Source organism: Falco naumanni, chromosome 10, assembly GCF_017639655.2.
Source record: "Falco naumanni isolate bFalNau1 chromosome 10, bFalNau1.pat, whole genome shotgun sequence".
Lineage (NCBI taxonomy): Eukaryota > Metazoa > Chordata > Aves > Falconiformes > Falconidae > Falco > Falco naumanni.
The window spans coordinates 35393950-35406258 of NC_054063.1; the positions used below are offsets into that span (position 1 = coordinate 35393950).

Here is a 12309-nt window from a genome sequence, read left to right on the forward strand (position 1 = left end):
CAAATTCAATGCTTAAGGAAAAAGGATCAAGAGACAGGATGAATACAAGATATAGTTCATAATATCTAAGCATTGAAAAACATGGTCCTTCTGAAACATGGTACTGCCACCCTGGACTGATCTGCTATGGCATTGTTCCCCTTGTTACTAAACTGCATTTTCCTAACAGAAGTAATTTTTTTTTTTTTTTTATTCAGAGCCAGTTTCAAGAACACCGTTTCATGCTGGTTTGTAGCTTACTCTGAAAATATCCCTGCTGAAACCAAAGTGGAGGGATAAACTAACTAGTGACCACATAGATATATACACAGAGAGAGGGAGAGAGCTGATTAAATTGAGCTCTTTGCCTTACAAACACTTTCCCTTGTGATTTGCTAGGGAGAGAAGGATGAGATGTTGCACACGGTTTATCTGATCCATACCCTATCTATGGCCTCCGTCATTCACGTCCACTCAGTAAGTTGTGCAATTCGTATGCTTTTCTCATTTCCCTTTGATAATACTTTCCTCATTATTCGCAGCATGAGAGTACATAAAGCATCAAAAGTGAGGCAGCGCTATTTCTGCCCTGCGCTGCAGTAGAAAACCCATTAATTGCATTTTTGGCAATGAAGCACAATGAGGTACATGCATATAGGACTTAAAGCTCTTTAAATATGCAGGAAATGTTCTTCTAACGAAGAGCCTTCAGTACTTTGGAGCTGCACTGAGAAGTGCCAGTGACACAGGAGTGGCTTCAGCAGGCTCAGTGTGACCTGGGGCCAGAGCGTGCTCAGGGCAGAGGCAGCAGCTGGCCAAGGTGTGTGAGAGCCAGGGCTGCTGTTCAGTCCCGTTCTCAGGAACTTCTCTACCTCCACGAGTACCGAAGATAGTGGAAAAGAGGATAATATTATGTAGCTCGATGTAAGTTATAACTCAATGAAAAACCTACACTGGGGACCCTGGAGATTATGCAGAGGGTCATCCAGCCCCTTATGTTAATGCTCTGTGATTGTTGTGGGTTTGTGTGGCTGCGCACTGTTTCTCCCATGACACAGTAAATCGTAACGGGTTTTTTCTTCATTTGCAGCTTGCTCTCCCATGACAGTGGACAATAAAGACAAAGGTACAGTATGACGACTCCCTGCATCTCCGTATGTGTCCTCTAATTTGGACCTAACATTAACTTTTGTTACCTGCCCTCAGTTCTCCCGAAGGCGCAGACGAAGAGCTGCAGGCTGGGTTTCAGGGCGCAGGGGGGTGCCTGATGCAAGATGGGTGTCTGGTGATGGGAGCAGTGGGAGCTCGAGGTCACCAGCTTCCCACCGCCACGCTGTGGTGCTTTGGGATCCAAGTGTGCTATCACTGAAGATGGGTTTAGGACTGAAACAGCAGCCAGTAGGACCAGCTAATCCTGGCCACTGTCAGTTCAGAAATGGCTGCTAACCTAGAGGAACTGGGAAGAAGGGTCCTTAAGAGAGTGAATTTATATTCTGAGCTTTTACTTCTCACTCACAGCTGTCTGAAAAACATTGCTCCCCCACCCAGCTACTCAGTGAGGAGAAAAGCATGAGGAGAAGGAACAGCTCAGATCTGGATGGGCTGTTTGTCAGGTATGAATTCTCTCATCCAGCCACTCTCACTTCTATTCAGCACATGTAATGAATGTCTGAAAAATCTGGAAATTTATGTTCAGATCAATGGGAGCTGATTAATTACCTAAGATGTATTCAGATAACAGAGTTGAGAGGAAAAGCAAAGGCAATGCTTTCAAAAATGCTCAATGAAGTAAACCAAGTACATTGAGAATATGTTTAAAGGATAAGTGCAAAGACAACCCAGGCAAGCAGGGTATCAAAGAAAGGAGACATCCAAAAGCCAGTCTTACAATCAACAACATAGACATGAAGGAGAAAAGAAATCTCTAAAGCTATTAAAAATCTGGAAGCCTATTAAAATTGGATTTAAAAGGTACAAGGAAATAAAATCAAGAGACATGGAGTGGCACTTGCAAAAGAAACCTTTAACAGAGTGGAAAAATTACTCTGTTATCCAAGAGAATTTGAATAGTGGCTCCAGTAATGATGAAGAGCGGCACTTTAATTTCACAGACCCGCTCCTCACAGGTGAAATGTTGATGTGCCTTCAGTCTATGGGAGTACCCAGGGTGTCCACCCCGTGTGTCCAGCCATGGTGTCCCCACCTCAGCTGAGCAGCGACACAACTGCTACTTAAAAACCGAGGCTCCGCTCTGCCTCCTTCAGCAGCAGGATCAGCGAATCTTGCTCATGTCTCGCCTACGGATTTTGAACGCGGAGGACTGCTGTGAAAGCCAGAAAGGGTAAGGTTAGTGCGAGTGAAAGCTGAATCTGTTTCTCAGCTCCTTCCTGCACTAGCAACCCTCTCAACACCACCATCCGCCAAGGGCCCTGCAGAGACGTGCCCAGCCCGTGATGCTGCCAGTCTTGTCCCTTCCAGGTGAGTATCACTCAGGTCTGGCTTTCTCTCCCTCAAACCTCATCTCTCCTGGGTGAAAATCTACTGGCAGTTCTACTCACCCCCACCCCCACCCCCCACCCCCACCCCCCTTTTCTTACTTTTACCTTTATTTGGTCTGCAGAAGCACCAACACTAACACCCAGAACACGACTCCAGTGGCAAAGAAATTAAGTTACCCCAAACCAGGAGATTTTAATAACAGAATCACGGGGGTGTGTGTGTGTGTGTGTGTGTGTGTGTGAAAGGTTGAACATGCAGGGACACCAGAGGCACTTGGGTGGTTGACCATTGCTGCTGCACCTTCAGGTGAAGCAGCCAGACAACTCTGGTGGTGCTGCCGGAGCTGTGACCCCCACCTTCCACCTCCTGCCCAGCCGCTGGTTTCACATTCTTCCCCCTAGCTATAAGAGCAGAGGATGAGACAAGACCTCCAGCATCCACACCACGTAACCCACCAGGAGTGTCTCCTGCTCCTCAAGCCTAGGTTTCTTTTCCTCCTTCCCCTAATCTTCAGGGGACTGTTCCAGATCATTACAACTCTTCTATTAAGAATTGTCTTCTAACTTCCTAAATGCTTTCATGGCCAGTATGTTGCATTTATTCTTGTTCCAAATGGTTCTTTAGCTTAAACAGCTTTCTTCCTCCTTGCTGTTTATTTCTCCTTCTCTCATCGCAGTCATGTCTCCCTTGGGCATCGCTTTTTCCTATTACATCAGCCGAGCCCTTCCCCTCCCCGGGCAGACGAGGTCCCAGCCCGGGCAGCCCCTCCTGCAGCCTTTCTCTGCTCCTTCCCATTCCCTGTCCTTCAGCAGGGGTGATGAGAAATGAGCTGCAGTCCTGGACGCCATCGTACCTGGGCAGAGACGCAATACGTGTATTCACTCATTCCTAATGGGAAAACATTGCCTGGGATAAGCACATTTGCCTTATTCAGAGCTGCGCCATGCTGGCAGCTCACGGACCCCCTGTGACAGATGACTGGAAACAACTTTCTCTCCTGTTCTGTCATTTCCAAGTGATGAGGCCCAAGCTTCAAGCTTCATGTTATTAGTCCCAGCGTGCACAGCTCTGCACTTTGTACTATTACATTTCATTCTGTTTCTATTACTTCCCTTGTCAGGATCATCCAAGTGTTTTATTTGTTATATTTGATCCGATTTTCCATTTACCTTCAGGTCTTTAATTATTCTTTCCTTGCAAATTTATTCTAAGCTTTGCATACCGTTGATGTCTCTAGTTGCCTGGATCCTTTATTTCTTTTTTTAAAAAAGGAGAACTAGGCTTGCCATTTTCTTCTGCTCGACTCATGTATTAAAAATCCTTAAGAGTGGACTTGTGATTTCATGTGCCAGTTCTTTTAGGAGTCTGGGTTGGATTATTTGTTCCCCCTGGCTTCAGTGCATTAAAGCTCTTTCAGTCTGCTTTCACCTTGGATGCCGCAATTTCCATTTTTATAAATCTTATGCCCATTAGCTATCATCCCTGAGCCCTTGTGTCCTGAAGCATCATCTTCATTGAAAACTGAAGCAAAGTACTCATTTAGGTTTTTTGCTGTAACTACATTTATTTTTTATTTTATCCATCTCACTTTCTTTTTTGTCTAAGTGACCTAAGGTTTTTTATGTTTAAAAAAAATAATAAAAATCTGCAAGTTGTAACTCAGCTTAAGTTTTGGTGAATCTCGTTTTAAGACTTGCAGGTTCTGCACTCTGGCAGAGTTTGTTGATCAATCTTGTCTGTCCCTTTCAGGCTCTCTGCTTTCTTGCAATCTCTCTTCTAAGAGACCAGCTGTATATTTACCCCCTTTGCCTGGAATGTGCCTTCCAGATCCGTTTGGCACTTTTGACTTCCCAAGGTCCCCCCAGCACCCAGGCCCCAGTGCTCTCCTGTAGAGAGCACGAGTAGGGCCGGCTGCATGGGTTTGCTCTGTTTCTCAGCCTGCTCTTCCCAAATCAAGATCAGGTTTGGTCCATCCTGCTGTTTAAGTTGAACCAATCTGTGATCATCCCATCCCAGCTCTTCTCTGCATCCAGCTTTTCTGTAATGTCCCTGCTGGTTTTCCAAAGTCACCTGTGAAAGGGCTTCCCCTGCAGACCTGCCCACCCCTCGGAGCTCGGCTGGAGGCTGGAGAGCTGTGGCTCCAGCTGAGGGGTCAGGGGTCTTGGCCTGGAGCTTGCAGCTTGGCCAGCATCAGGAGCATCTGCCATAAAGCTGATGGGACAGTCCAGGTTCCTTGTCAGCTCGTGGTCCCACCTGAGGACCATGCATGGCCAGGACAGGAGGTGGGAATCCGAGCTGCAGAAGCCACTGTTCGTAGTGTCTGCAGGTCAGCCTGTTCCCTCTCCCTCTGGGAATACTCTGAGCATCCCTACTTTTGACATCACTGGGTACTTGAACAAAAAGAAGCCAGATGCTTTTCTTCTGTTCTTATTTTGTAACAACAAGAACAACCTCATTGGTCTGCTCAGCGTACAGCAAAGTCTTAAGGCAACAATAAAATCAAAAAGGAAACAAGAAACTTTTCTAAGAAATCTGCAACCTTTCCCCTGCACACAGGGTTCCTGCGGTCTGGTTAATGTTTAAAAGGGCTCATGTTACTGATATTGCAATTCGGATCGGATTAAAACAAGGCTCCTCTGCAGAGAGCTGAGGTTTCTCATCTGCATTTCTTCTACTTGAAGATTTCTCATGCATCTGCAAGTGCAAGTGTCTCTAGATGGATTTCAAATGACCAAAACCAACCAAACAAAGTAAAAGCAATTTTAAGGTAGGACAGTGTTTGAGAAGAGACCCTGGAGAGTCTTGTTCCACACTGACGTATTCTGCAGTAAAATAGGGCATCCTTCATCAGCATCCTCATCTTCTGTAAACGGGTACATGGTGGAGTTGGAACATTGCGTTTTTTCATGTGTTTTTAGGGGGGGTTGTTAATGAGGTTCATTATTTCACTGAAATCTTACAACTAGGGAGAGACAACAAGCTCCACTATTTGTTAGAGTCCAGTGGGAAGCATTTCCCGTCTCACTGGAAAATGTCGAGATGTTAAAGACTTTCCGGGTTTATTCTGAGATGAAACCAAGAGCTTCTTTTAAAAAGAACAAGGCAACACCTCCCTGTGTTTAGGGGGGATGTCCTGTGAGACACCAAACCTGGACCCAGCCCTGGCTTCAGCCTGAGCTAACCCTGCAGCTCGTGCCCAAGCCAAGCCCCGTTCGCCGGGGGGGGCACGGCTTGCTCACGCCTCGCTGCCCCCAGCATTTACACAACGTGCTGAGAAGGGATGGGGTCTCCTCATCTGTCAGAGAGCCAGGGGAGCGGAGGTGGGGGGTGAGTGAACACCAGTGAGGGTGGGACTGGGAGGATGGGAGCAGGCATGTCAGGGGAAAGGGGACACCATCAGGAATTTGGTCCCTGCAAATGGGCTGCTGAAAAGCAGGGGAGCACGGTACAGGTAAGGAAATTCTCTGGTGCCCAGAATTTCCAGCTATTGATATTGTATTTGGGGATCCTTACTGATGAACCATTCGGGGCGGGGGTGTGCGTGTGTGTGGCAGTCCAGCCACAGCAATCCTGGTGTCAATCAGGGCTGTAGAAGAGGGATCTCCTCCTGTTTTTTCCTGCTAGTGTATGTGCTGCGGATCTCATTTACGGCATTACCAAATGCTGAATCCAACCCATGACATAAAGCAACATGCTGTTACAGTAACAACATAAATCTTTTTCCTCAGAATGACAAGTCAGCTCTAATGCAAAAGGGAAGGACGAGAAAGGCAATTTTTAAAAATGCATTTGGTCAAGTAAAGGGTTCTATTTTTTGTTCAGACTGTTGACTTTTTTCATAGTAAAATACCTTTACTAATGAGATCCAGCCCAACTTAGGAAAAGAAAGTGAGTTCATTCAGCAGATGTGTCTCTGTTACTCCTCTGATTAAATAAAATCATGATTTCTAGGCAGTGGGAGTTTTCTACCTGATCTCTCAGATCTAAATATTTAGCGAGCAAAAAAGCTTTTTCTAATGAAATCCAATGTGAATTAATAAAGACCAGCCTGATATTGGCAATGACACCTTTTGTTCAGATTCATGCAAACAGCAGCAGAGAACCACCTTCACAGTGCAGGGAAGTTTCGGTGAGTGCTGTCAATAGAGCCTGCGAAGTCACTTCTGTGCAGCAGGATTTTCCATAGGCTGCATTAGCGGGACTGAGCCAACACAAAGGCTCAATCTGAGAGCTCATCAGATACTAATTTACTGCTAGTCTTGCTATAAATAATGCATGCCAATGGGGAGCTGCAATGGCCCTTAGTGGAGTAATGCACTCAGGCTCTCTTCCTCCCACAGAGGCCAAACCTCACATCTGTGCTGGTACCGCAGGAGAACTTTTTCAAAACCACCTCAGTGACTTAGGATCATTATAGGAAAGTCACTGGAATTTAGGCATCTCTTATCTCAGTCAAGATATTTATATCTCCCCCAGGCTATTTCTTCCCTTATTGGCAGGAAACGCTGGCTAAAAAGCAGAAAGCAGGCAAAAGATCTAATGGGCTTTTCCATGGGGATGAGACGTGGATTCCCTGCGGGGTTTTCCAGTCACTCCAGTGATGGCCAGCAGGTCCTGGCAGTGGAGGGGGAGACGAGAACGGTCTCAGCTGCACCGTCCCTAGTGTTGCTGGAGAGGGTGGTCTGAGAGACCCCCAGAAGCAGCAACAGGCTGCTCCTGGCAGGGATGGGGAGGAGGACTCATCCTGACCTGTGCCTGAGCCCTGGAAGAGGAGAAAGTCATTAGGCAAAATTGATTTTGAGAAATGCAGTCACAAGATTTTCTGAAAATAAATTTGAAGGTGTTTTTCCTCATCTAAGAGGAGTATCCAGGCCATCCCGACCGCCTGCTATTGCACTGCCTGTGTAGTCCGGGCAAAACCTAGAGCTTCTCCCGCGGAGCTGTGCAGTTGGTGACTCTCCAGGTTTGCAGTACAGGGGGCGGTTTTAGTGACAGACTGGATATTTTTGGTTTCTGTTCCACCTCTTCTTTCTGAAGGATCTTAAGAGATCTTGGCTGACACCTTCCCTGCCTTGTGCGGGTTTTTTTTTTTTCCTCCTTATTTCTTCAGTTAACTCCCTCTTGTGTCCATTTACAAAACCCTGATGGAGCTTTGGCCTTTCTGCCCATGAACAGGCCACGGCTGTGTGGGGCTCGTACTGTTCACGAGGAATAATGTAGCTTCCCTGCAGTTTTCTTCTCTTCCCTTTACTGGCATTTCAATGGTGCTGCAAATTTTCTTGCAGCCTTCCAGTGCCTGACATAATAAGATCTCTTGCTGCCTGTTTTTTGTGGGTATCTGTTTTGGCCTTAAGCCCCGCTTCCCTCTTAACCTGAGTTTCAAACATACCTGTTGCCTGCCATCCTCCGTGCTCCCTTTTATAGGATTAATTAAAGTTGGATTTCCATTTCCAGCAGAATGGATGTGGTTTAATAACTTTGTGAATTATCTCACTAAGCCAAATGGGGCTTGGTGTTTGCTTCCTCCCCTGTTTCTTTCCTGCTTTTTTCCATGAGAAGTTTAAGGATTTACGTACTTTGAAATTCTTCATTGTTGTTGTCATGCTGCTTTTCCTGAAAATGGCCCTGGGCCACATGATGCACCCCCCACTTTGCATTCATCCTGGAGAGGATGGTGCAGGGATGTGCTGCTGCAGCTGAAGGGATGAGGCTCCCAGGGATGGTGTTGGTGGGCTTTCTTGGGCAGAGATCCTCAAACCAGTGTCACCCTGATGTCCTGCTTTGCCTGGGCAGTGCCTGAGCCCCTGGTCACACCCTGGTGGCCAGGGGAACAAGCTGGATTACCCAGACTCGCTGGGAGCGGTCCAGCACATACAGTGAGGGCAGCAAGGCTGAGCCTGGGGCAGCAGGGGGTGCAGGGGGTACAGTGGGGCCCTGGCCCCAGCTAGTGAGACAGTGTCTGAAGATCACTCAAACATTCAGAAGCTGGTTTTCCTCCTGCAAAGCTAGTTGCTTTGAAGAAAACCCTTCGAGCTGTTGTAAAATCTACCATACATTTGATATAGCTTCTTGAGACCTTAGAGATGTGTCTCTTTGTGTGGCAACACTGTTAAATAAAAACACATCCAAAGGCCCTGAGAAATGGCTTTTGCAAAGTTTCCCTTGGGGTTTAGTTTGAGATGCAGATGTATCAGGGCACCCCCGGCCCCTGCAGCCCGGGACAGCTGCCCTGGACCTCCCCCTGCACCCCCAGGCTCCATGCCCACTCCAGCCTGCCCCATGGTTCATCCTACCCCACCAGCTCCCCACCCCCAAGGCTGAGTGCCTCAGCAAGTCCTTGGGCCACAGGGCCAGGAGGAACACGAGTCCCACACCAGGCAGCGGCCACCACCAAATAGTAGCAAAATTCACCTGTCAAGAACTTGGGTTGAAGTCAAATCCCCGGTTGCACCATGAGAGTCCCCAGCTTATTAACCACCGGAGCAGCAGCCCAGCTTTGTTTGAGAGAGGATTTAGGAAATCTAGCAAGCTGTTTTGCTGTTAGATGCTGAAAGGGGAAGAACGGAGCTGTAGTATTTTTTTTTTTCTGAGTCCCTTTTTATCTTTTGGCAGCCCTTTCTACAATTAAATAGCTCCGCGGGGATGCCATATGTTGCCAATAGTTTTACACTTCTCAGTAGTGGGAGGCTGGAACACTTTCCAAATTGACATGATAGGAACCCATTACAAAATTCTTCTCTAAGAGGAATGGCTAAATGTTCTGTCAAGGAACTGAATTAAAAATAGACCAACTGGTATTGTTATCTCCCCAAAAGAATGCACTTGGCATCATACATTACACGGTACATCTGGTGGTACATCTCTGAATCTCGGGACCCCGAGCACTAGCCTGGTGTGGCTGTAAGTAGTCAGGTCAGGAGCTGAGTCCAGACCCCAGGGGCAAGGTGGTGGGTTTTGGACCTGTCTTCTGTTCCCCATTGCAGCTGAACAACACCAGCTTCATCCTGCCAAGTCCATTGCTCTGGGCTCTGTGCTCTCCCAGAGATGGTCCCTGCCTGGCCAGCCTGCTGCCGTGACGGACAGCACAGGAGGACCTCATGGGGCTGTCGCACTCGCCTAAGCTCTAGCAGCTCTCAGATAAGCTTCTTCCTGGTGTGCTGGAGCACAAATCCACCCAAGTGCTTGCCAGGTCAAAGCTGGAAAGTGCCAAATCCAACTGCACTTCAGTGCAGCCTACCTGTACACACAAAACACACTCCAGATGAAGTTGTTTTCCTTCCATTTGGTGTTTTCATGAAAATACAACTTTTTTCCCTCCCTCATCTCCACCTTATCTTTGATTGCCTTGTTCTTGTTTGCTCAGTGACTCCTCTGTGAGGCGGGTTTCTTGTTCTGCTGTGGGACCGGTGGGGACACATCCAGCACACAGCTGTGGGTGGTGGAAGGGAGATCTCATAATAGCTTGATAACTGCTATTAAGTAAATACCACATACTGGGAAAAAAATGCTTCACTTCAACCTCAAGCAGGGTGGGGTTAACTATCAGAACAAAGTTGTTTACCTTGGGCTGAAACACATGAATAGGGGGACTTTGAAAATCTGCTGCCATGAATTACTGGTTTCCACAAAGGCTTCTGTTATATGGTAGTGACAGCTTAAATAAGCAGAAATTTCTTGGAAAGATTTTCTTTTTGTCTTTAGTGATGCCTTCACTACAATCCCGGAGCATCATTCACACAATCAAAAACTGCCATTGTGCCAGGTACTGCAATTGCCAGTTAGAGCTGCCCCTTCATTTACTGCGATGCTGTGTTGATACTGAGTCAGTTTAAAAAAAAACCCACAACACAAAAACATGTCTGATATGTCTGATTGCTACTTGAGTTTGAACTGTGAAACACAGTAAACCAGCAGAAAATAAGGAGTCTGCCTGGTGGCAATCTTTGGTTTGATCAGGAGTAGGTCCGGGTAAGGCTCCTGGTCGCGTGCTGTACAGAGCCTCCCCGGCCCGCCAGGATGGACCTGCTCTGGGGGGATGCTTGCTGCGTGCATGCTGGGCACAGGGAAGGTATATTAACTTAAGCTGCACGACATGTTAATACGTTTTGGACATCTTTGTGAGCCAAGGGAACCTGTGCTTATATACCCCTGCAGGTCTCTCTGAAGCCTGTGTGCACTGGCCAGATGCAATAGGGGATCAGGAGCATGAAAGACAGACTGCAGCCTCTGCATAACTCAGACAACTGGACTGTTATGGGATCTTCTCCTTCCTAGGCTGTGCAAGCCGTGAGCTGGCCCCATGCAGAAGGAACAAGCCACCTCTGCAGAAGGGAGATCCTTTGTGCCCTTCCCAGGATGTGCAGAGCTGCTTGACTCGTGGAGGGGGCTGGGGGTGATATCTGAGCTATTGCTATGCAGAAGCTCAGGCTGGATCATCGAGTCCTGTCTACTCTGAAGCTCAATGAATCTAGAAAACCATCTCCCCTTGTCATCTGTGCTAAGAGATTCACAGCACCTGCACAAAAGTGCTTTCATGTCTGCTTCATGCATATTGAGAGTTGACATTAAAAGAGAGAGAAAGAAAGAACAATCCATTAGACTCTGTGCACTAAATCCTAGATTTCAAACTGACACATCTGAAAATACGTATGATATGAAAGCAGATACAGTGTGATAATTATATACTGAAGGTCTATTGTATTATTGTACTCTGTATGGGAGCCCTGCTCCAGCACCTACCACAACCATTATAAAAGCCAGGAGTAAACCAGCCTGGCTAAAAAGAAGAACCATGCTGTTGGATGGGTTAGCATCATCGGCATCCCAAAACGCTCTGGACCCTGGGGTCCAGGGGTCTTCAGTGTGGAGTGCTGGATTTGGTACTAGGTAGCTCTTCCTTGCCCAGGTTTGACATATTTCTTTAAAGAGTCCTTTAGTGGCTGACCTGAAACCCGTTTCTTGTGTGAAGTGGTTAGCATCTATGCTTTCCCACTTTCTGGAGAGATTTCTGCTGTCCTTGGATGTGGTAGAAAGCATGCATCACAGACCTCCGGACCTCAAGCTGTGATGGGGGGAGCCACCCAGGCTCTGAATCATTTAACTGTGTAAAATGATGAACTTTGTGTGTTTCTGGCAATTTCCTGTAGTTATAAACTCTGGTGAAAATTAAGATTAAATTGTAGTCTAATTAGTTAATGATCTAATAGTATATAAATAAGTCCAATAAATCATGTTCATTATTGTACGAAGCTTGCATCTAACATGAGCTTCGTATCATGCAGCATCCATATCTGTGTGCACGGACCGTCCCTCAGCTTTCACACTCCGACTCAGTGACTGTGAAAGCATGGGACAGACTTGTCCAAAAATCAAGTCTGCTGCCAGAAGCCTGCTGCCTGCCTGTGAAAACATACAATATCCTTAGTCCCAGCAAAACGTCAATGGGCCGGTTTGGAAACAGCTGTTTCAGTGAGGACCACAGGGAGCAGGAAGGAAGGGGGACCCACGCCGCTAAGTCCCTGCATGTCACCCCAGTGTCTCTGCCTCCCATATCTGTGTTGCTTTTTCCACCTTTTGCAACAATTCTGAAAGCAAGGCTTGGTCGGTGTGGGCAGTGAGGGTCCCATCAGTCTTTGCAGTCTGGGAGCCGCTGGCCGGAGGGGCAGCAGGCGGCGATGCTCTGCCAGCCTCGCCTCACCTCGCACTTTCAAGCGGCCAGGGCAGACGGGCTGCTGTGATAAGCTGGCGATATTTCTGGGTTTAGCTGGTGAGGGAGGCTGGGATCCTGCACATGAAAGACTCTGTGAAAAGGCAAGTTATTCCCTCTAATTT

At 47.2% G+C, this 12309-nt stretch overlaps 1 long non-coding RNA gene across 1 annotated transcript; it reads left to right on the top strand.

Moving 5' to 3' along the window:
- Positions 1-783: 783 nt before the first annotated feature.
- On the top strand, positions 784-10824 carry LOC121094905. The gene is made up of 3 exons (XR_005829961.1): positions 784-903; positions 1070-1105; positions 10633-10824. It is a non-coding gene; the product is annotated as an uncharacterized LOC121094905 (long non-coding RNA).
- Positions 10825-12309: the final 1485 nt, after the last annotated feature.